Source organism: Arachis ipaensis, chromosome B1 (genome assembly GCF_059453495.1).
Source record: "Arachis ipaensis isolate K30076 ecotype BB chromosome B1, ASM5945349v1, whole genome shotgun sequence".
Taxonomy (NCBI): Eukaryota; Viridiplantae; Streptophyta; class Magnoliopsida; order Fabales; family Fabaceae; genus Arachis; species Arachis ipaensis.
The window spans coordinates 41,682,787-41,703,737 of NC_142436.1; the positions used below are offsets into that span (position 1 = coordinate 41,682,787).

Here is a 20,951-nt window from a genome sequence, read left to right on the forward strand (position 1 = left end):
TGAGGCAATGTCAGTTGATCCAGATCACTTAGTTCATTGATGAACAAGGGAGGTTCAACTTCCCAAGTATCAATGCCAAATAATTTGGCATTCAGCTTCATGATTGCACCAAGAAACTTGGCAGTTTGCTCTTCAGTAACATCCTCATTCTCTTCAGAAGAGGAATACTCGTCAGAGCTCATGAAGGGCATAAGGAGGTTCAATGGAATCTCTATGGTCTCTAGATGAGTCTCAGATTCCTTTGGTTCTTCAGAGGGAAGCTCCTTATTGACCACTGGACGTCCCAGGAGGTCTTCCTCCTTGGGATTCACGTCCTCTCCTCTCCTCTCAGGTTCGGCCATGGCGCTTATGTCAATGGCCTTGCACTCTCCTTTTGGGTTCTCTTCTGTATTGCTTGGGAGAGTACTAGGAGGGATTTCAGTGATCCTTTTACTCAGCTGGCCCACTTGTGCTTCCAGATTTCTAATGGAAGACCTTGTTTCATTCATGAAACTTACAGTGGCCTTAGATAGATCAGAGACTAGATTTGCTAAATTAGAAGCATTTTGTTCAGAGTTCTCTGTCTGTTGCTGAGTTGATGATGGAAAAGGTTTGCTATTGCTAAACCTGTTTCTTCCACCATTATTAAAGCCTTGTTGGGGCTTTTGATCCTTCCATGAAAAATTTGGATGATTTCTCCATGTTGAGTTATAGGTGTTTCCATAAGGTTCACCTAAGTAATTTACCTCTGCTATTGCAGGGTTCTCAGGATCATAGGCTTCTTCTTCAGAAGATGCCTCTTGAGTACTGTTGGATGCAGCTTGCATTCCATGCAGACTCTGAGAGATCATATTGACTTGCTGAGTCAATATTTTATTCTGAGCCAATATGGCATTCAGAGTATCAACTTCAAGAACTCCCTTCTTCATAGGCGTCCCATTACTCACAGGATTCCTTTCAGAAGTGTACATGAACTGGTTATTAGCAACCATGTCAATGAGTTCTTGAGCTTCTGCAGGCGTTTTCTTTAGGTGAATGGATCCACCTGCAGAGGTGTCCAATGACATCTTTGATAGCTCAGATAAACCATCATAGAATATATCCAGGATGGTCCATTCTGAAAGCATGTCAGAAGGACACTTTTTGGTCAACTGTTTGTATCTTTCCCAAGCTTCATAGAGGGATTCACCTTCTTTCTGTCTGAAGGTTTGAACATCAGCTCTAAGCTTGCTCAGCTTTTGAAGAGGAAAGTACTTGGCTAAGAAAGCCGTGACCAGCTTATCCCAAGAGTTTAGGCTATCTTTGGGTTGAGAATCCAACCATAATCTAACTCTGTCTCTTACAGCAAAAGGGAAAAGCATGAGCCTGTAGACTTCAGGATCTACTCCATTAGTCTTAACAGTATCACATATCTGCAAGAATTCAGTTAAGAACTGAAAAGGATCTTCAGATGGAAGTCCATGAAACTTGCAGTTCTGCTGCATTAGAGAAACTAATTGAGGTTTCAGCTCAAAGTTGTTTGCTCCAATGGCAGGAATGGAGATGCTTCTTCCATATAAATTGGAATTAGGTGCAGTAAAGTCACCAAGCATCTTCCTTACATTATCATTATTTTCGGCTGCCATCTCCTCTGCCTGTTCGAAAATTTCTGAAAGGTTATCTCTGGATTGTTGTATTTTAGCTTCTCTTAATTTTCTCTTCAGAGTCCTTTCGGGTTCTGGATCTGCTTCCACAAGAATGTTCTTGTCCTTGCTCCTGCTCATATGACAAAGAAGAAGGCACAGAAAAATAATAATAATAATAATAGAGATCCTTTATACCACAGTATAGGGATCCCTGTGTGAGTGGAAGAAAAGAGGGGGAGACAAAGAATGTGATGTAAAGGAAGAAGCACAACTGTACGAATGGAAGAGATGTGAGATGAGATGTTAGGATATGAATGAATAAATAGAATAGGATGGGGGAGGTATAATTTTCGAAAATTATTTTGAAAAAGAGTTAGTGATTTTTGAAAAATGTTTTTTGAAAAATGTTAGAAATTTTCGAAAAATTTTTAAAATTTAAAAATAAAAATAATTAGTTAATAAAAAAGAAATTTTTGAAAAAGAGGGGAGATATTTTCGAAAATTAGAGAGAGAGAGAGTTAGTTAGGTAGTTTTGAAAAAGTTAAGAAACAAACAAAAAGTTAGTTAGTTAGTTGAAACAATTTTTAAAAAGATAAGAAGTTAGGAAGTTAGAAAAGATATTTTGAAAAGATATTTTTGAAAAAGATAAGATAAGAAGATATTTTTGAAAAGATATGATTGAAATTAGTTTTGAAAAAGATTTGATTTTTAAAATCACAATTAATGACTTGATTCATAAGAAATCACAAGATATGATTCTAGAACTTAAAGTTTGAATCTTTCTTAACAAGCAAGTAACAAACTTCAAATTTTTGAATCAAAACATTAATTGATTATGTTATTTTCGAAAATTTGGTATAAAAATAAGAAAAAGATTTTTTGAAAAATATTTTTGGAATTTTCGAAAATAACTATGAATTTTGAAAAAGATTTGATTTTTGAAAAAGATAAGATTTTCAAATTGAAAATTTGATTTGACTCATGAGAAACAATTTGATTTTTAAAAATTTTTGAAAAAGTCAATCCAAATTTTCGAATTTGATGAGAGAGAAAAGGAAAGATATTTTTTTTTATTTTTGAATTTTTATGATGAGAGAGAAAAACACAAAAAAAAATGCAATGCATGAAATTTTTAGATCAAAACATGTGATGCATGCAAGAATGCTATGAATGTCAAGATGAACACCAAGAACACTTTGAATGTCATGATGAACATCAAGAACATATTTTTGAAAAATTTTTAATGCAAAGAAAACATGCAAGACACCAAACTTAGAATTCTTTAATGCTTACGCACTAAGAATTCAAGAATGCATATGATAAACATGAAAAGACACAAAACAAAAAATCATCAAGATCAAACAAGAAGACTTACCAAGAACAACTTGAAGATCATGAAGAACACTATGAATGCATGATATTTTCGAAAAATACTAGATGCATATGCAAGTGACACCAAACTTATGATATGACTCAAGACTCAAACAAGAAACAGAAAAATATTTTTGATTTTTATGATTTTCTAATTTTTTTGGATTTTTCTTTTATATTTTTCGCATATTAAAAGGAAAAATGAGGATTCCAAAAATTTTTAATATGAATTCCAGGAATCTTGCCATGTTAGTCTAAAGCTTCAGTCCAGGAATTAGACATGGCTCACTAGCCAGCCAAGCTTTCAATGAAAGCTCCATTCCAAAACACTAAACATGGCCAATGGCCAGCCAAGCTTTAGCATGTAATTCAGACATGACATGCCTGACATACTCATTCCCAAAGGAATAGACATGGCTTTACAGCCAGCCAGGCTTCAACATGCTTTATGAAACACTAGAATTCATTCTTAAAAATTTTGAAGAAAAATTTTGAAAACATTTTTTATTTATTTATTTTTTTTCGAAAACATATGAGAGATTTTTGAAAATATTTTTTTTTTTTCGAAAACATATGAGAGATTTTTGAAAATATTTTTTTTCTTTTTTTTTCGAAAACAGATGAGAAAATTTTAGAAATTATTTTTGAAAAATTTTTGAAAACAAAACGAAAAGAAAATTACCTAATCTGAGCAACAAGATGAGCCGTCAGTTGTCCAACTCAAACAATCCCCGGCAACGGCGCCAAAAACTTGGTGTTGTTGCCGGATCAAACTTGGCACTGATGTTACCGGACCAAAAGCTTGCCGAAAACTCGAACAATCCCCGGCAACGGCGCCAAAAACTTGGTGCTCTGATCTCAATACATAATTGTCACAACTTCGATACAACTAACCAGCAAGTGCACTGGGTCGTCCAAGTAATACCTTACGTGAGTAAGGGTCAATCCCACGGAGATTGTTGGTATGAAGCAAGCTATGGTCACCTTGTAAATCTCAGTCAGGCAGATATAAAGTGATAATGGTGTTTTCGAATATTATATAATAAGATAGGGATAGAGGTACTTATGTAAATCATTGGTAGGAATTTCAGATAAGCGAATGGAGATGCTTTTCGTTCCTCTGAACCTCTGCTTTCCTGCTATCTTCATCCAATCAGTCTTACTCCTTTCCATGGCTGGCTTTATGCAAGGGCATCACCGTTGTCAGTGGCTACATCCCCTCCTCTCAGTGAATAATATGCTCACGCACCCTGTCATGGCACGGCTATTCATCTGTCGGTTCCCGATCATGCTGGAATAGGATTCACCCTCCTTTTGCGTCTGTCACTAACGCCCAGCACTCGCGAGTTTGAAGCTCGTCACAGTCATTCAATCATTGAATCCTACTCAGAATACCACAGACAAGGTTTAGACCTTCCGGATTCTCTTGAATGCCGCCATCATTCTAGCTTACGCCACGAAGATTCTGGTTAGGAGATCTAAGAGATACTCATTCTAGCTTAATTCATGTAGAACAGAAGTGTTTGTCAGGCACGCGTTCACAAGGGAGAAGGATGATGAGCGTCACACATAATCATCACCTTCATCACGTTCTTGGGTGTGAATGGATATCTTAGAAGCGAAATAAGAAGAATTGAATAGAAAACAGTAGTACTTTGCATTAATCTTTGAGGAACAGCAGAGCTCCACACCTTAATCTATGGAGTGTAGAAACTTTACCGTATGAAAATACATAAGTGAAGGTCCAGGCATGGCCGTGTGGCCAGCCCCCTAAACGAGATCAATAGTCTCCTAAGATGAACAATGGAATAAAACTGAGACCAAAGATGCCTAATACAATAGTAAGAGGTCCTATTTATAATAAACTAGTCACTAGGGTTTACATGAGTGAGTAATTGATGCATAAATCCACTTCCTGGGCCCACTTGGTGTGTGTTTGGGCTGATCCTGAGTGTTGCACGTGCAGAGGCCATTTGTGAAGTTGAACGCCAGTTTCTGTGCCAGTTTGGGCGTTCAACTCTGGTTTTGGATCCTTTTCTGGCGCTGGACGCCAGATTTGGGTAGAAGGCTGACTTTGAACGCCAGTTTACGTCGTCAATTCTTAGCCAAAGTATAAACTATTATATATTTCTGGAAAGCCCTGGATGTCTACTTTCCAACGCAATTGGAAGCGTGCCATTTCGAGTTCTGTAGCTCCAGAAAATCCACTTTGAGTGCAGGGAGGTCAGAATCCAACAGCATCAGCAGTCCTTCTTCAACCTCTGAATTTGATTTCTGCTCAAGTCCCTCAATTTCAGCCAGAAAATACCTGAAATCACAGAAAAACACACAAACTCATATTAAAGTCCAGAAATGTGAATTTAACATAAAAACTAAGGAAAACATCCCTAAAAGTAACTAGATCCTACTAAAAACATACTAAAAACAATGCCAAAAAGCGTATAAATTATCCGCTCATCAGTGGGTCACGCGATCGCATGGCCTGATTTGTGCTATTGGTGCGAGTGCAGCCGTGCGTTCGCGTGACTCTCTGTTTTAAATGCATTTTGCCAAAGATCTAGGTGACGCGTGCGCGTGGGTGACGCGATCGCGCGGTTGGCCATATTTTGAAAATGACGCGGCCGCGTGGGTCACGCGGTCATGTGATAGGGCTGGTGCTTCCAGCATAATTCCAGCCCCACTCCAACATAACTTGCTGCCATACACCTCTTTTACGTCGGTTTTTAGAGGCACGCCTTCGCGTGGGTGACGCGGACGCGTGTGGAGGCTATTTTTCAGAATGACGCGGCCGCGTCAGCGACGCGGTCGCGTGGGCATGTTTGTGCCTAAGGCACGCCTCCAGCCACGCTTTCGCGTGACTTTCTGTTCAATTTTCTTTTCTTCCTAATGCACCTAAGACGCGGACGCGTCAGCGACGCTTACGCGTTGCGTGTGTTTTTTTTTATATGCAGATGCAAATGCAAATCTAAGCTATATGCAGAGATTATGAGAAGAGTCATTAACAAAAATTAAATAGAATAAAGTAAAATAAAATAAAACTAAAACTGAAACGAAACAATCATACTATGGTGGGTTGTCTCCCACCTAGCACTTTGCTTTTACGTCCTTAAGTTAGACGCTCTTCAGACTCATTTTGCTTCTGTTGGTGGGTCTTCCAAGAGGAAAACCTCTAGTTCTTTGTGATCCTTAATCTTTTCTCCATGATAAAGCTTTAGGCGATGTCCATTGACCTTTAAGAATTTGAAGCTAGAAGGATGACGCAGGTGGAAAACACCGTATGGCTCTGCCTTTTCTACTCTGTAGGGACCTTCCCATCTTGATCTTAGTTTGCTTGGCATAAGCCTCAGTCGGGAGTTATAAAGAAGAACTAACTCCCCTGGTCTGAATTCTCTCCTTTTTATGTGCTTGTCATGGACAGCCTTCATCTTTTCTTTGTATCTCCTGGATTTGTCATATGCTTCTAGGCGAAGGTTCTCCAGTTCTGCTAGTTGCAGCTTTCTTTCAGCACCAGCTTCCTCAAAATTCATGTTGCACTCCCTTACAGCCCAGAAAGCCTTTTGCTCCACCTCCACTGGAAGGTGACAAGCCTTTCCGTATACCAAGCGGAAGGTGCTCATTCCAATGGGTATCTTGTACGCTGTTCTATATGCCCAGAGTGTATCTTGTAGCCTGGCACTCCAGTCTTTCCTATGAGGTTTTACTATCTTCTCCAGAATATGCTTAATTTCTCTGTTAGAGACTTCTGCTTGCCTATTGGTCTGGGGATGGTAAGCTGTTGCTACTTTGTGAACTATCCCATGCTTCTTCAGTAATCCTGTTAGTCTCCTGTTACAAAAGTGAGTGCCTTGATCGCTCACGATTGCTCGTGGTGATCCAAAGCAACAAATAGTTTTTAACAAAGGAAACAACAGTGTTAGCATCATCAGTACGGGTAGGAATTGCTTCCACCCATTTAGAAACATAATCTACAGCTAACAGTATATAAAAGTAACCATTAGAATTTGGAAATGGACCCATGAAGTCAATGGCCCAAACATAAAAAATTTCACAGAAAAGCATAATCTGTTGAGGCATCTCATCCCTCTTGGATATATTACCAAACCTTTGGCAAGGGGAACAAGATTTACAAAATTTATCAGCGTCTTTAAAAAGAGTAGGCCACCAGAATCCACAGTCTAGAATTTTTCTAGCTGTTCTTTGAGGGCCAAAATGTCCTCCACTCTCAGATGAGTGGCAGGCCTCTAAAATGGACTGAAATTCTGATTGAGACACACACCGTCTAATTACCTGGTCAGCACCACACCTCCATAAATATGGGTCATCCCATATATAATATTTGGACTCGCTTTTCAGCTTGTCTCTTTGATGCTTAGTGAAATTTGGAGGAAAAGTGTGGCTAACTAGATAATTAGCTACATGTGCATACCAAGGGACTACTTCAGATATTGCATGTAAGCTATCGAATGGGAAAGTATCATTTATAGGAGTGGAGTCATCCTTAATGTGCTCAAGGCGACTCAAGTGGTCTGCCACTAAATTTTGATTACCACTCCTATCCTTAATTTCTAAATTAAATTCTTGCAGCAGCAGTATCCAACGTATTATCCTTGGTTTGGACTCCTTTTTAGCTAATAAATATTTTAGAGCTACATGGTCTGAGTACACTACTACCTTAGTACCAAGTAAATAGGCTCGAAATTTATCCAGAGCAAAAACAATAGCAAGAAGCTCTTTTTCAGTAGTGGTGTAATTAGATTGAGCAGCATCTAAAGTCTTAGATGCATAAGCAATTACAAAAGGATCCTTACCTTCGCACTGAGCCAGCGCCGCTCCCACTGCATGGTTGGAAGCATCACATATAATTTCAAATGGCTGGCTCCAGTCTGGTCCTCTCACAATTGGAGCTTGAGTCAGTGTGATCTTCAGCTTATCAAACGCTTGCATACAGTCCTCACTAAACTCGAACTCAATATCTTTCTACAGCAATCTGGATAAAGGCAATGCCACCTTACTGAAGTCCTTAATGAATCTTCTGTAAAAACCTGCATGGCCAAGGAACGAACGGACTTCCCTCACGGAGGAGGGGTAAGGTAAACTAGAAATGACATCTATCTTTGCTGGATCTATAGAAATGCCAGTATTAGATACAACATGTCCTAGTACAATTCCTTGTTTTACCATAAAGTGACATTTCTCAAAATTCAACACAAGGTTTGTACTAACACACCTGTCTAATACTCTAGATAAACTATCCAAGCAAAGGCTAAATGAATCACCATATACGCTAAAATCATCTATAAAAACTTCCATATAATTCTCAATAAGATCTGAAAAGATACTCATCATGCATCTTTGGAAAGTAGCAGGTGCATTACACAAGCCAAAAGGCATTCTTTTATAAGCATACGTTCCAAAGGGACATGTAAAAGTAGTCTTCTCCTGATCTTCAGGAGCTATATGAATTTGAAAGTAGCCTGTATAGCCATCTAAAAAGCAATAATGGGATTTACCTGACAGGCGATCAAGCATTTTATCAATGAATGGCAAGGGGTAATGATCCTTGCGAGTGGCTTGGTTGAGACGCCTATAGTTAATGCAAACTCTCCATGAATTCTGCACTCTAGTTGTCAGGAGCTCTCTATGCTCATTCTTTATTGTTGTGACTCTAGACTTCTTGGGCACCACTTGTACTGGACTGACCCATTCACTGTCTAAGATGGGGTAAATGATATCTGCTTCAAGTAGCTTGGTCACTTCTTTCTTGAAAACTTCTAAGATGGTGGGATTCAATCTTCTTTGAGGCTGACGGACAGGCTTTGCTTCCTCTTCTAAGAATATTTTGTGCTCACAAACTTGAGGACTGATGCTTACTATATCCGCCAAGCTCCATCCAATTGCTTTCTTATGTTTTCTCAGCACACTAAGTAGCTGTTCTTCTTGTTGAGAAGTGAGTTCCCTTGCAATGATAACTGGGAATTTCTAATTATCCTCAAGGTAAGCATACTTGAGGTGTGGAGGAAGGGGCTTCAATTCTGATTTAGGCTCTTGGTTAGGCTTTGGATCATTCGAGGCTAGTGATAATGGCAAAGGGTCTTCATTATGTTCAGAGGGTGTCCCCACACTTGGACCTTGCTCCATGTGCTTCTCTTCTATTTCTTCTTGGTGAACTTCAGCTACAGTTTTATCAATAATGTCACACTAGAAGATAGAATGATCTTCCGGAAGGTGCTTCATAGCTTTATTTAAACTGAATTTCACTGTTCTACCATCTATCTCAAAGGAGTAAGTTCATGAGAATGCATCCAGCTTGAACTTCGAAGTCTTCAGGAATGTTCTTCCAAGCAGGATTGATGATGGTCTTCCTGAGTCATTAGGGGGCATTTCCAGGATATAGAAGTCAATGGAAAATGTGAGCCCCTTAATGCTTACTAATACATCTTCAGCAATTCCAACTACTGTAATAATGCTTTTATCTGCTAACACAAAACGAGCTACCGACCTTTTTAAGGAAGGGAGCCTCTAAGTATCATATATAGACAATGGAATTATACTAACACACACTCCTAAATCACACATGCAGTCAGAAAATATTACACCTCCTATGGTACAGTTAACCATACATGGACCTGGATCACTACATTTTTTAGGTATACCTCCCATTAAAGCAGATATAGAACTACCTAAAAGAATAGTCTCTAATTCATTAATTTTATCTTTATGAATGCATAAATCCTTTAGAAACTTTGCGTATTTAGGTACCTGCTGAATGACATCAAAAAGGGGAATAGTTACCTCAACTTTTTTGAATATTTCTACCATTTTGGGGTCAAGTTCCATCTGCTTTCTGGGCTTCCTTGCGAGTTGTGGAAATGGGATAGGGGTGGCGTCTTGTACAGCTTCAGCTTCCCTTGGTTCTTCGTTCCTTGGTTGAACTGCTTCTTCTCTAGCTATGTTCTGTACCTTATCTTCTTCTTCAGCATCTTCCATTTCAGCATCTTCTACTTCTATCACGTCCTCAGCTGGGGCGTATACTATTGAGCTTGGCTCCTCATGGTTTCTCTCTGGCAGTGTGGTTCCGGACCTCAAGGTGATGGCATTGATGCCACCCTTGGGGTTAGGTAAGGGTTGAGAGGAAATTCCACTGGAGCTTAAGGGTTGGTTAGTGGAATTAGGTAATGAATCTATCCTGGAGGCGAGAGCCTGTAAAGTGGCATTCAGACTATTTAAAGTAGAGTTTAGTTGTGTCTGTATATCTTGCTATCCTTGTGCAAGAGAACGAAGCATCTCGTCATTTGATGAGGAATTAGGATAGGTGATCTGAGGAACTTGTTGTTGGTTATGCTGGGGTCCATGGGACTGTCTTAGGTGAGGTGCTCTGTAAAGTTGATTCTGATTCTGCTGTCTGTTGGTGTTGTTCCACCACTGATTTCCATTGTTATCTCTGCCTCCTCTGTTATAGTTGTCCCTCCAACTTTGGTTGGAGTTGTCTTGCCATCCTTGGTTATAGTTTCCACCTTGGTTGTAGTTTCCGCCTTGTTGATTGTATCCTTGATTTGGGCGGTCATAGAAGTTATGAGTGGCTGCCACAGTGTTGTCTTCCTGTTGGAGTTGTGGACATTCATCAGTATAATGACTATAATCAACACAGATCTCGCATACTCTTTGTAGAACCAACTGTTGGCTTTGTTGTGGTGGGGGATGCTGAGCTTTATGTGCTTGTTGTTGGTTTAACTGCATCTGTTTCAGTAGGTTGGTCATTTCACATATACTCTGGGTAAGAGCAGTAGTCTCAATGCTAGAGGAAACCTCTGCAACAGCTCTTGAGTGGCTGCGCTTGTGCCTGTGATTCCTAGTGGACTCAGCTAAGTCGCTGATCAGTTGCCATGCTTTATCTGTGGTCCTGTACTTTTTCATAGAACCATTACTAGCACCATCCAGTGTAGTCTTATCCTGGGGGTTCATGCCTTGAGTGAAGTAGTTGATCAATACTAGTCTATCAATCATGTGATGGGGGCTGGTGCACGAAATTGTGATCTCCAGGCTCGAACAAATCCTGGTAATGGCTCCAAATCTTGGTGCTCTGATCTTAATTCATAGTTGTCACAACTTCGATACAACTAACCAGCAAGTGCACTGGGTCGTCCAAGTAATACCTTACGTGAGTAAGGGTCGAATCCCACGGAGATTGTTGGTATGAAGCAAGCTATGGTCACCTTGTAAATCTCAGTCAGGCAGATATAAAGTGATAATGGTGTTTTCGAATATTATATAGTAAAATAGGGATAGAGATACTTATGTAATTCATTGGTAGGAATTTCAGACAAGCGAATGGAGATACTTTTCGTTCCTCTGAACCTCTGCTTTCCTGCTATCTTCATCCAATCAGTCTTACTCCTTTCCACGGCTGGCTGTATGCAAGGGCATCACCGTTGTCAGTGGCTACATCCCCTCCTCTCAGTGAAAGATATGCTCACATGCTCTGTCACAGCACGGCCAATCATCTGTCGGTTCTCGATCATGCTGGAATAGGATTCACCCTCCTTTTGCGTCTGTCACTAACGCCCAGCACTCGCGAGTTTGAAGCTCGTCACAGTCATTCAGTCATTGAATCCTACTCGGAATACCACAGACAAGGTTTAGACTTTCCGGATTCTCTTGAATGCCGCCATCATTCTAGCTTACGCCACGAAGATTCCGGTTAGGAGATCTAAGAGATATTCATTCTAGCTTATTTCATGTAGAACGGAAGTGTTTGTCAGGCACGCGTTCATAAGGGAGAAGGATGATGAGCGTCACACATAATCATCACCTTCATCATGTTCTTGGGTGCGAATGGATATCTTAGAAGCGAAATAAGAAGAATTGAATAGAAAACAGTAGTACTTGCATTAATCTTTGAGGAACAGCAGAGCTCCACACCTTAATCTATGGAGTGTAGAAACTCTACCGTTAAAAATACATAAGTGAAGGTCCAGGCATGGCCGAGATGGCCAGCCCCCTAAAACGTGATCAAAGGATCATAAGGTAATCCCAAGATGTCTAATACAATAGTAAGAGGTCCTATTTATAATAAACTAGCTACTAGGGTTTACATGAGTAAGTATTTGATGTATAAATCCACTTCCGGGGCCCACTTGGTGTGTGTTTGGGCTGAGCTTAAGTGTTGCACGTGCAGAGGCCATTTGTGGAGTTGAACGCCAGTTTTTGTGCCAGTTTGGGTGTTCAACTCTGGTTTTGGATCCTTTTCTGGCGCTGGACGCCAGATTTGGGTAGAAAGCTGGCGTTGAATGCCAGTTTACGTCATCAATTCTTGGTCAAAGTATGGACTATTATATATTTCTAGAAATCCCTGGATGTCTACTTTCCAACGCAATTGGAAGCGCGCCATTTCGAGTTCTGTAGCTCCAGAAAATCCACTTTGAGTGCAGGGAGGTCAGAATCCAACAGCATCAGCAGTCCTTTTTCAACCTCTGAATCTGATTTCTGCTCAAGTCCCTCAATTTCAGCCAGAAAATACCTGAAATCACAGAAAAACACACAAACTCATAGTAAAGTCCAGAAATGTGAATTTAACACAAAATCTATTAAAAACATCCCTAAAAGTAACTAGATCCTACTAAAAACATACTAAAAACAATGTCAAAAAGTGTATAAATTATCCGCTCATCACAACACCAAACTTAAATTGTTGCTTGTCCCCAAGCAACTGAAAATCAAAATAGGATAAAAAGAATAGAATATACTATAAATTCCAAACTATCAATGAAACAGAGCTTCAATCATATGAGCGGGACTTATAGCTTTTTGCCTCTTGAATAGTTTTGGCATCTCACTTTATCCATTGAGGTTCAGAATGATTGGCATCTATAGGAACTTCAGATTTCGAATAGTGTTATTGAATTTCTTAGTTCAGTATGATGATTCTTGAACACAGCTTCTTTATGAGTCTTGGCCGTGGCCCTAAGCACTTTGTTTTCCAGTATTACCACCGGATACATAAATGCCACAGACACATAATTGGGTGAACCCTTTCAGATTGTGACTCAGCTTTGCTAAAGTTCCCAATTAGAGGTGTCCAGGGTTCTTAAGCACACTCTTTTTTTTTGCTTTGGACCTTGACTTTAACCGCTCAGTCTCAAGTTTTCACTTGACACCTACACGCCACAAGCACATGGTTAGGGACAGCTTGGTTTAGCCGCTTAGACCAGGATTTTATTCCTTTAGGCCCTCCTATCCACTGATGCTCAAAGCCTTGGGATCCTTTTTATTTCCCTTGCCTTTTGGTTTTAAGGGTTATTGGCTTTTTGCTCTTGCCTCTTGGTTTTAAGAGCTTTGGCTTTTTCTGCTTGCTTTTTCTTTTTCTTTCTATATTTTTTTTTTCGCCTATTTTTTTTTTTCTGCAAGCTTTGTTCTTTGCTGCTTTTTCTTGCTTCAAGAATCATTTTTATGATTTTTCAGATTATCAAATAACATGTCTCCTAGTCATCATTCTTTCAAGAGCCAACATATTTAACATTCTTAAACAACAACTTCAAAAGACATATGCACTGTTCAAGCATTCATTCAGAAAACAAGAAGCATTGTCACCACATCAATATAATTAAACTAAGTTCAAGGATAAATTCGAAACTCATGTACTTCTTGTTCTTTTAAATTAAAATAGTTTTTATTTAAGAGAGGTGATGGATTCATAGGACATTCATATCTTTAAGACATAGTTACTAACTACTAATGATCATGTAATGAAGACACAAACATATATAAGCACATAACATATAAAAACGAAAAACAGAAGAAATAAGAGCAAGGAATGAATCCACCTTAGTGATGATGGCGTTTCAATGATGTTCTTGAGCTCTTCTATGTCTTTTCCTTGCCTTTGTGGCTCCTCCTTCATTGCTTTTAGATCTTCTCTGATTTCATGAAGGATGATGGAGTGCTCTTGATGTTCCACCCTTAGTTGCTTCCAATAATTGTGTGGAAGAAAATGTATCCCCTGAGGTATCTCAGGGATCTCTTGATTTGCAGTCAAATGTTCTACCACTGAGCTATAGACCCTTGATGGAAGCTTTTGTCTTCCCTTTCCTCTTTCTAGAGGTTTCTCTGGCCTTAGGTGCCATCAATGGTTATGAAAAAAAAACAAAAAAGCTATGCTTTTACCACACCAAACTTAGAATGTTGCTCGCCCTCGAGCAAAAGAAGAAAGAATAGAAGAAGAAGAGGATATGGAGGAGATGGATGGCTGTGTGTATTCGGCCATATGGGTGGGATTGGGTGGGGAAGAGATGTTGAATTTTTGAAGGTAAGTAGGTGTATGGGTGTGAGTGGTAAATGGAAGATAGAAGGGATGAGTGTTTATTGGGAATAGAGGATGATTGAGAAGAGAGAAGAGAGTGAGTGAAGGTAGGTGGGGATCCTGTGGGGTCCACAGATCTTGAGGTGTCAAGGCATTTACATCCCTGCACCAATTTAGGCATGCAAAATGCCCTTGCACACAACTCTGGGCGTTCAGCGCCAGGTTGGTGCCCATTTTGGGCGTTCAACGCCCCTTTGCTGCCATTTCTGGCGTTGAACGCCAGAACCATGCTTGTTCTGGGCGTTCAGCGCCAGGATGCTCCCATTCTGGGCGTTCAGCGCCAGAACTATGCTCTGTTCTGGCGTTTGAACGCCAGACAGATGCTCCTCCAGGGTGTGATTTTTCTTCTACTGTTTTTGATTCCGTTTTTGATTTTTTTGTTTATTTTGTGACTCCACATGATCATGAACCTAAGAAAACATGAACAACAATAAAAATAAGAATTAGATAAACATTGGGTTGCCTCCCAACAAGCGCTTCTTTAATGTCAATAGCTTGACAGTGGGCTCTCATGGAGCCTCACAGATGTGCAGAGCTTTGTTGAGACTCTCCAACACCAAACTTAGAGTTTGGATATGGGAGTTCAACACCAAACTTAGAGTTTGGTTGTGGCCTCCCAACACCAAACTTAGAGTTTGACTGTGGGGGCTCTGGTTGACTCTGCTTGGAGAGAAGCTTTTTCTGCTTCCTCTCCATGGTTGCAGAGGGAGATCCTTGAGTTTTAAACACAAGGGAGTTCTCATTCCATTGAAGGAATATTTCACCTCTGTCAACATCAATCACAGCTCTTGCTGTGGCCAGGAAAGGTCTTCCTAGGATGATGGATTCATCCTCTTCCTTTCCAGTATCCAGGACTTATGAAATCAGTAGGAATGTAAAGGCCCTCAACCTTTACTAATACATCTTCTACTTGTCCATAAGCCTGTTTTCTTGAGCTGTCTGCCATCTCTAGTGAGATTTTAGCAGCTTGCACCCCATAGATTCCCAGTTTCTCTATTACAGAGAGGGGCATGAGGTTTATTCCTGAACCAAGGTCACACAGAGCCTTAAAGATCATGGTGCCTATGGTACAAGGTATTATGAACTTTCTAGGATCCTGTCTCTTCTGAGGCAATGTCAGTTGATCCAGATCATTTAGTTCATTGATGAACAAGGGAGGTTCAACTTCCCAAGCATCAATGCCAAATAATTTGGCATTCAGCTTCATGATTGCACCAAGAAACTTGGCAGTTTGCTCTTCAGTAACATCCTCATTCTCTTCAGAAGAGGAATACTCATCAGGGCTCATGAAGGGCATAAAGAGGTTCAATGGAATCTCTATGGTCTCTAGATGAGCCTCAGAGTCCTTTGGTTCCTCAGAGGGAAGCTCCTTATTGATCACTGGATGTCCCAGGAGGTCTTCCTCCTTGGGATTCACGTCCTCTCCTCTCCTCACAGGTTCGGCCATGGCGCTTATGTCAATGGCCTTGCACTCTCCTTTTGGATTCTCTTCTGTATTGCTTGGGAGAGTACTAGGAGGGATTTCAGTGATCCTTTTACTCAGCTGGCCCACTTGTGCTTCCAGATTTCTAATGGAAGACCTTGTTTCATTCATGAAACTTACAGTGGCCTTAGATAGATCAGAGACTAGATTTGCTAAATTAGAAGCATTTTGTTCAGAGTTCTCTGTCTGTTGCTGAGTTGATGATGGGAAAGGCTTGCTATTGCTAAACCTGTTTCTTCCACCATTATTAAAGCCTTGTTGAGGCTTTTGATCCTTCCATGAGAGATTTGGATGATTTCTCCATGATGAGTTATTGGTGTTTCCATAAGGTTCACCCTAAATAAGTCACCTCTGCTATTGCAGGGTTCTCAGGATCATAAGCTTCTTCTTCATAAGAAGCCTCTTTTGTACTGTTGGATGCAGCTTGCATTCCATGCAGACTCTGAGAGATCATATTGACTTGCTGAGTCAATATTTTATTCTGAGCCAATATGGCATTCAGAGTATCAACTTCAAGAACTCCCTTCTTCATAGGCGTCCCATTACTCACAGGATTCCTTTCAGAAGTGTACATGAACTGGTTATTAGCAACCATGTCAATGAGTTCTTGAGCTTCTGCAGGCGTTTTCTTTAGGTGAATGGATTCACCTGCAGAAGTGTCCAGTGACATCTTTGATAGCTCAGATAAACCATCATAGAATATATCCAGGATGGTCCATTCTGAAAGCATGTCAGAAGGACACTTTTTGGTCAACTATTTGTATCTTTCCCAAGCTTCATAGAGGGATTCACCTTCTTTCTGTCTGAAGGTTTGAACATCAGCTCTAAGCTTGCTCAGCTTTTGAGGAGGAAAGTACTTGGCTAAGAAAGCCGTGACCAGCTTATCCCAAGAGTTCAGGCTGTCTTTGGGTTGAGAATCCAACCATAATCTAGCTCTGTCTCTTACAGCAAAAGGGAAAAGCATGAGCCTGTAGACTTCAGGATTTACTCCATTAGTCTTAACAGTATCACATATCTGCAAGAACTCAGTTAAGAACTGAAAAGGATCTTCAGATGGAAGTCCATAAAACTTGCAGTTCTGCTGCATCAGAGAAACTAATTGAGGTTTCAGCTCAAAATTGTTTGCTCCAATGGCAGGAATGGAGATGCTTCTTCCATGTAAATTGGAATTAGGTGCAGTAAAGTCACCAAGCATCTTCCTTGCATTATTATTATTTTCGGCTGCCATATCCTTTTCCTGTTCGAAAATTTCTGAAAGGGTATCTCTGGATTGTTGTAATTTAGCTTCTCTCAATTTTTTTTTCAGAGTCCTTTTAGGTTATGGATCTGCTTCAACAAGAATGTTCTTGTCCTTGCTCCTGCTCATATGACAAAGAAGAGGGCGCACAAAAATAATAATAATAATAATAATATGGGTCCTTTATACCACAGTATAGGGATCCCTTTGTGAGTGGAAGAAAAGAGGGGGAGACAAAGAATGTAATGTAATGGAAGAAACACATCTGTGAGGAGGGTTGAGATGCGAGATGAGATGTTAAGATATGAATGAATAAATAGAATAAGATGGGAGAGAGAGAATTTTCGAAAATATTTTTGAAAAAGAGTTAGTGATTTTCGAAAATGGTTTTTGAAAAATGTTAGTAATTTTCGAAAATTTTTGAAATCAAAAATAAAAAATAAAATTAATTAGTTAATTAAAAAGAAATTTTTGAAAAAGAGAGAAGATATTTTCGAAAATTAGAGAGAGAGAGTTAGTTAGGTAGTTTTGAAAAAGTTAAGAAACAAACAAAAAGTTAGTTAGTTAGTTGAAACAAATTTTGAAAAGATAAGAAGTTAGGAAGTTAGAAAAGATATTTTGAAATCAAATTTTTGAAAAAGATAAGATCAGAAGATATTTTGAAAAGATATGATAGAAATTAGTTTTTGAAAAAGATTTGATTTTTAAAAATCACAATTAATGACTTGATTCACAAGAAATCACAAGATATGATTCTAGAACTTAAAGTTTGAATCTTTCTTAACAAGCAAGTAACAAACTTCAAATTTTTGAATCAAAACATTAATTGATTATGTTATTTTCGAAAATTTGATATAAAAATAAGAAAAATATTTTTGAAAAATATTTTTAGAATTTTCGAAAATAACTAAGAATTTTGAAAAAAAAGATTTGATTTTTGAAAAAGATTTTGAAAAAGATAAGATTTTCAAATTGAAAATTTGATTTGACTCATGAGAAACAATTTGATTTTAAAAATTTTTAAAAAAGTCAACTCAAATTTTCGAATTTTGATGAGAGAAAAAGGGAAAGATATTTTTTTGATTTTTTGAATTTTTATGAAAACATGAAAATTATGCAATGCATGAAATTTTTAGATCAAAACAATGAATGCATGCAAGAATGCTATGAATGTCAAGATGAACACCAAGAACACTATGAAGAACATGATGAACTTCAAGAACATATTTTTGAAAAATTTTTAATGCAAAGAAAACATGCAAGACACCAAACTTAGAATTCTTTAATGCTTACGCACTAAGAATTCAAGAATGCATATGATAAACATGAAAAGACACAAAACAAAAAATCATCAAGATCAAACAAGAAGACTTACCAAGAACAACTTGAAGATCATGAAGAACACCATGAATGCATGAAATTTTCGAAAAATGCAAGATGCACATGCAATTGACACCAAACTTATGATATGACTCAAGACTCAAACAAGAACACAAAATATTTTTGATTTTTATGATTTTCTAAATTTTTTTTGGATTTTTATTTTATATTTTTCGAAAAATTATTTTGAAAAAGAAAAATAAGGATTCCAAAATTTTTAATATGAATTCCAGGAATCTTATGCTCTAAAGCTCTAATCAAAAGGTCAAGCATGGCTTAATAGCCAGCCAAGCTTTAGTATGTAACTCAGACATGACACGCCTGACATTCCTTACATTCAACAGCCAATTGGCTAAGAAAGATAAAGAAGCTCTTCTCTTGGGTATAAGGACTGAGACATGGCTTTACAGCCAGCCAGGCTTCAACATGCTTCATGAAACGCTAGAATTCATTCTTAAAATTTTTGAAGAAAAATATATTTTTGAAAACATTTTTTTTTTCGAAAACAGGTGAGAAGATTTTTTTGAAAAATTTTGGAAAATAAAACAAAAAGAAAATTACCTAATCTGAGCAACAAGATGAACCGTCAGTTGTCCAAACTCGAACAATCCCCGGCAACGGCGCCAAAAACTTGGTGCACGAAATTGTGATCTCCAGGCTCGAACAAATCCTGGTAATGGCTCCAAAGCTTGGTGCTCTGATCTTAATTCATAGTTGTCACAACTTCGATACAACTAACCAGCAAGTGCACTGGGTCGTCCAAGTAATACCTTACGTGAGTAAGGGTCGAATCCCACGGAGATTGTTGGTATGAAGCAAGCTATGGTCACCTTGTAAATCTCAGTCAGGCAGATATAAAGTGATAATGGTGTTTTCGAATATTATATAGTAAAATAGGGATAGAGATACTTATGTAATTCATTGGTAGGAATTTCAGACAAGCGAATGGAGATACTTTTCGTTCCTCTGAACCTCTGCTTTCCTGCTATCTTCATCCAATCAGTCTTACTCCTTTCCACGGCTGGCTGTATGCAAGGGCATCACCGTTGTCAGTGGCTACATCCCCTCCTCTCAGTGAAAGATATGCTCACATGCTCTGTCACAGCACGGCCAATCATCTGTCGGTTCTCGATCATGCTGGAATAGGATTCACCCTCCTTTTGCGTCTGTCACTAACGCCCAGCACTCGCGAGTTTGAAGCTCGTCACAGTCATTCAGTCATTGAATCCTACTCGGAATACCACAGACAAGGTTTAGACTTTCCGGATTCTCTTGAATGCCGCCATCATTCTAGCTTACGCCACGAAGATTCCGGTTAGGAGATCTAAGAGATATTCATTCTAGCTTATTTCATGTAGAACGGAAGTGTTTGTCAGGCACGCGTTCATAAGGGAGAAGGATGATGAGCGTCACACATAATCATCACCTTCATCATGTTCTTGGGTGCGAATGGATATCTTAGAAGCGAAATAAGAAGAATTGAATAGAAAACAGTAGTACTTGCATTAATCTTTGAGGAACAGCAGAGCTCCACACCTTAATCTATGGAGTGTAGAAACTCTACCGTTAAAAATACATAAGTGAAGGTCCAGGCATGGCCGAGATGGCCAGCCCCCTAAAACGTGATCAAAGGATCATAAGGTAATCCCAAGATGTCTAATACAATAGTAAGAGGTCCTATTTATAATAAACTAGTCACTAGGGTTTACATGAGTAAGTATTTGATGTATAAATCCACTTCCGGGGCCCACTTGGTGTGTGTTTGGGCTGAGCTTAAGTGTTGCACGTGCAGAGGCCATTTGTGGAGTTGAACGCCAGTTTTTGTGCCAGTTTGGGCGTTCAACTCTGGTTTTGGATCTTTTTCTGGCGCTAGACGCCAGATTTGGGTAGAAAGCTGGCGTTGAACGCCAGTTTACGTCATCAATTCTTGGCCAAAGTATGGACTATTATATATTTCTGGAAAGCCCTGGATGTCTACTTTCCAACGTAATTAGAAGCGCGCCATTTCGAGTTCTGTAGCTCCAGAAAATCCACTTTGAGTGCAGGGAGGTCAGAATCCAACAGCATCAGCAGTCCTTTTTCAACCTCTGAATCTGATTTCTGCTCAAGTCCCTCAATTTCAGCCAGAAAATACCTGAAATCACAGAAAAACACACAAACTCATAGTAAAGTCCAGAAATATGAATTTAACACAAAATCTATTAAAAACATCCCTAAAAGTAACTAGATCCTACTAAAAACATACTAAAAACAATGTCAAAAAGCATATAAATTATCCGCTCATCAGGGGCATGCATCTAGAAGGTTCTTAAAATGCTCCCAGTACTCATAGAGAGTCTCCGAGTCACCTTGAACAATGCAGGAGATCTCTTTTCTCAGTCTATCTGTGACTTCAGATGGAAAGTATTTTCCAAAAATTCTCTCCTGAGCATATCCCAATTGGTAACAGTCGCTTCAGGTTGGGAGTAGTACCACTCCCTCGCCTTTCCCTCAAGAGAAAATGGGAAGGAAGTTAACAGA

General features: G+C 39.1%; 2 non-coding genes across 2 annotated transcripts; both read left to right on the plus strand.

Annotated features, from left to right (window-relative positions):
- The first annotated feature begins 1,100 nt into the window (after window positions 1-1,100).
- Window positions 1,101-1,208, plus strand: LOC148576336 (small nucleolar RNA R71). Its single transcript, XR_015903206.1, has one exon. It is a non-coding gene; the product is annotated as a small nucleolar RNA R71 (small nucleolar RNA).
- A 15,330-nt stretch (window positions 1,209-16,538) lies between these two features.
- LOC148576337 (small nucleolar RNA R71) lies at window positions 16,539-16,646 on the plus strand. Its single transcript, XR_015902975.1, has one exon. It is a non-coding gene; the product is annotated as a small nucleolar RNA R71 (small nucleolar RNA).
- The last annotated feature ends 4,305 nt before the right edge of the window (window positions 16,647-20,951 follow it).